The sequence below is a fragment of the Cebus imitator genome, unplaced genomic scaffold (assembly GCF_001604975.1).
Source record: "Cebus imitator isolate Cc_AM_T3 unplaced genomic scaffold, Cebus_imitator-1.0 Scaffold622, whole genome shotgun sequence".
Taxonomy (NCBI): Eukaryota; Metazoa; Chordata; class Mammalia; order Primates; family Cebidae; genus Cebus; species Cebus imitator.
Genome location: NW_016107937.1, coordinates 662,431 through 667,295, shown reverse-complemented (window position 1 = coordinate 667,295; position 4,865 = coordinate 662,431).

Sequence of the window (4,865 nt, the reverse complement as noted above, 5' to 3'; positions counted from 1 at the left end):
TGGAACAAATTTTGTTAAACATGTGGCTATGTTATTCCATGGTTCAAAATGACTGCTGACATTATTGGATATCCGTTACCACTTTTGTTGATGACACCAAGCATAAATTTTTCTCTTGGGTTTTGTGAATCATCCTCTTATTTGCCACATATTTGATAAAATTTTAATTTGTTCCGGGCTATGTTCAAGCTTCAGATAAATTACCTAACCTTCAGATCATGGATATGTTATTGTAATGATAGTGAAGAGAAAAATCTGTTTAGAAGACATATAAACATGATAATTGCAGATTTAAATAAGCATAATAAGTAAAACAAACAAGATAATACACTAGAAAAACCTGGGAGAATACTTTCACATGGAATATTAATACTTTCACAAGGAAGGCCCTCCTGGGAAGGTGGCCTTTTAAGTGAAACCTAAAGGTTGAGAAAGAATCAGCTATTTAATCAATCACAGAAAGAGCATTCCAGAATTTCAGGCAAGAATTAATTTCCTGAAAATGCAGTTCTGGGGTAAAAATGTAGCCTATGCCACATCTGTTCTTTATTCAAATGAAGTTATCCTGCCTTTAGAGTATGTTCTCATAAATGCTGTAACATGCACAGATAGGAAATGAGAATAGGACAGGAGGGGCACTAGGTAAATAATGATAGACAAAGATCCTAGTTAAAAACAGATAAAGGCATGAAGCATTAAGTTAATAGCACTATATTGCAAGGGAGGAAATAGTTTTGCAGAGTTTAAGGTTCTTCAACATCTTTGGTGATAACCTAGTTAAGCTCTGCCCTTAAAAATTGTCAATGACGACGTTTCTACTTACTTCAAGGAGGAATCTGCTTTGCTTTCTACTTCTTTAGCCCTCACAAGTGGCTACAGAATAGATTTAAGGTTTTTTTTCTAACCCCTTTGAGACTCATTTGGTTGAAGTTTCAATCTGATAAAGGATAAATAAATTGTACATAATTACCTGAGGGCGAGTGCCTTGGATGTTTGTTAACTATTCTCAGAATTTTCCATTAGAAAAAGTTGTAATATTTTATGTTTCCATTTAACTGAATAATTGAATTATGCAATATGACTAAACACAGGAAATTATAAATATGACTTTGTCAGCATTTCAGTTACACAATATTATGCACGTATTAAGTATACCACAGAAACACACACACACAATTTGTTAGTAAATGAAAAAATGATTTCCTAGAAAAAAATACAATATTTGATAATACCATAGTCATTGACCAAGGATATTTTGGAAATTATAGTATAATTCCACTAGACATATAGTTATAGCTGACATAAGAATATGTCATGACTTTTATTGTTCCATTGGTAGAATATAAGGTATGATATTACTAAAGAAAATATTAAATCAGAAGAAAGACAGTTTGGGAGGAAGTGGTATTTAATTGAGTTCTATAGTTTGAGGATTAATTGGCTGAATATAATGATATCAATCTATTTTTGATGTGTTAAAATGGGTCTTTTGGTAGTACCATAAATAATGTAATTATGCTTATTAAAAACACTGTCAAGTGACAAATGTTTTCTCACAATTTATTGGAACAAGTTTCCGTAGTGTACATTAATGACAAAGTTTGCATTAATTTTTAAAGACTCTGTAAAAGGCATGTTTAACCTCTAAGTTGCTAAAGCTGTCGATCAAGAGGTTAAGCCTGGGGATCATTAAAGAGTAGTACAAGGAAGCCATTTATCTATATCAAAACGTAGAGATCCAAAGAACATAACCACCATTGTAAGATGAGAACCACACATGGAGAATGCTTTTTTTCCAGCCCAATGCAGAATGCATTCAACATTTGCATTCAACTCCATCTCTACTAAAAATATAAAAAATAAGCCAGGCATAGTGGTGCATGTCTGTTGTAATCCCAGGTAGCTGGGAGGCTGAGGCATCCTATGACTTCATTGAATTCAGTCTTCACTGTCAGGTTGTTTTGTCCCTTTTAGTCCAATTAAACATTTTTGGAAGAAACAGGTATTATAAGCTTTCGTTAGTATCACCCAAACAATTTATATTTGTGAACAGAACAGAACAATTTTTTTAATTTATAATAGGGTATAGAATGCAACTTAATATAAATAACTGATTTTAAACATCTGAATCCTAAACTAAAATAAATGATAAAATCTTCTACCTTTCAAATGCAGGGATAAATGTAAAGTATTGCACTGATACAGCATAGACTAAATTCTTAATAAAGTCAGAAATATTTGAAGCATATCAATTGATTGCAAAGCTCTATGTGTATCAATATATGAATATTACACTTTATTTCCTCCACTTAGTGGTAACAGTTTGTCTTTCGTACATTTCTATTACGCTTGACAATTTCCGTGGAATTTTAATATTCTTAGAGTCATAGGTAACATACAGCTAATAAAGGTTAAGATCTAGGACCCTCTCTGTTCCCTTGGGTGGGACTTTAGTAATGAACTCACAACGAAATACATCTTTGCCAAAGTTGCAAAAGCACGATATTTTAACCACAATCAAGTAAGACCACTTTTCTTCCCATTCTGACTACCACTCCACCACACTTTAACAGATATCATGCTGCATTATCATATCTGTAGGTATTTGTAGGTTACAACCAACAGGAGATTGAGATAATGATACTTGATGTTTAGTGAGTATATTCATATAGTCCAAAATCATTGACATTTATTATTGAATAATGCTATCTCTTCTGGTGCAGGAATGACTACGCAGAATACTCTTATCACGTAGTATGCAGAGATGTGTCTGGAATTTCATTAATAGGCACGCTGGCTCACACCTGTAATCCCAGCACTTTGGGAGACCAATGCAGGTAGATCGCCTGAAGTCAATAGTTTGAGACCAGCCTGGCCAACATGGTAAAATACCGTCTCTACTAAAAATACAAAAAAATTAGCCAGCCATAGTGGTGGGTACATGTAATCCCAGCTACTCAGGAGGCTGAGTCAGGAGAATCACTTGAACCTGGGAGGTGGAGGTTGCAGTGAGCACTCCAGCCTAGGCAACAAGAGCAAAACTCCATCTCAAAAAAATAAAATAAAATAATTATAGTTAAAATATTTTATGATTTTAACTCAGTTTATTTGCAATTGAAATTTTAAAATTATTTTTCTATTATAAATATTTATATTTGTGTCTCAAGTTGTAAGTATATTTTCTTAAAATAAACTTTCAAATTAGTATAAGCGTCAAGACACACAGATGTAGATCTATTCTGGCTAAAATAAATGGTTTATTTTTAATATGCATGGTTTGTGATAATTTATTTTATGTAACTTATTTCTTTTTATATAATGATATGAAGATAATAGCATTTATAAAGTATACAAAAATATTTATTTGCTGGGTGCGGTGGCTTACACCTGTAATCGGAGCCACACAGGAGGCTGAAGTTGGAGGATTGCTTGAGCCCAGGAGTTCCAGGCTGGAGTAAAGTATAGTTGTGCCATTGCACTCCAGCTTAGGAAACAGAGTAAGACCCAGTGTGTAAATACATAGATACATACATATAAATGTATACATAATATATTATAGATATTTACACATATGTAATCTACCTATTTCATATGTATACATAATACATATTAAATGTATTGCATCCTATATTAATATCTTATTATTTCTGGAATTATGCAATTATTTTTGGTATTTAGAGAGTATAATACTGTGATTTTCAAATATTTCAGTAATAAGTACAGCCTCTGTATTTAAGAAAATTAACATACAATCCATCAATCAAAGCGAAACTGGCCTAATTAAAAATAGTGAAGTGGTTTTTGCCTAATCTCTTGGATTTCCCTCTTATCACATTCACTGTCAACTCAGTGAAAGCCTGGATAATTTTCAATTGGAAGGGTAACTGGATTTCAAAATACTTAGATAAAATGCAGAATAGAATTATAATTTAGTGGAATGTCATCTTCAGCTTGCACAACTATCAGGCAGAAACTTTTGGGAGCCAACACATTGGTGGACATCTCTAGTCTGGAGCAGTTGCAACCTGGAGCTACCTTTGACAGGTGGTAGCAATTCTAAGCATAATTCCTATGTGTAGATTGTTCCACCTTGTCCAGGCAATGGGGACAGAAGAGGAGTGCAATTCAGGAGAGTTAGTGAGCGGCTTATATCTTCTTCCCAGATGAAGTGGTCTGCTGTTTCTCTGTAGAGCCTCACTCTTCCTTTCTGGCCTCTTCCTTTCTCACAAATAATATCTAGAAATCAACTCCTTTTGGAAAATTTATTTTGAATTTCCAAAATTTCAGAGCCTGGCATCATAGGGTTTTATTATAGAATAGAAAGCACACTGGATTGAGCAAAGAAATTCAGATTTCCAGCACCATCTTACCACTTTGAAGTGTTTAAATTTTGCTAAGAATTCTAGTGTTTGTTAGCTTATCTTCATTTCCAAAGTTAGTTATTACCATCCTCTAAAGACATCTGGATTCTTTTACCTTTACATTATTTTTGTGTGAAAAATATATCTGATCTCTTCAGAACATTTTTTGTTTACTTGTAGGAATTTAAGGGGAGCAAGTGCAGTTTTGTTGTGTGGATATATTGCTTCGAAGTGAAGTCTGAGCTTTATTTGCATTTAACATAATGTGCTCCAGTTCCATGCATGTTGTTGCAAATAATGAAAGTTTATCTTTGTGATGGTGAAATAACAAAAAGAGGAATAAAACTCATGAAAAAATTGAATTAACGGATAACAATAAAAATATAAACTTTGTTTTTTTAATGTGGATGCCATCAAGTTCAAGACACTTTTTGTAAGTGATGACACCAGTCAAAATTAGTTTATCTCTAAAGGACTGTGTGTTTTAGAAATTTACTCATGCCA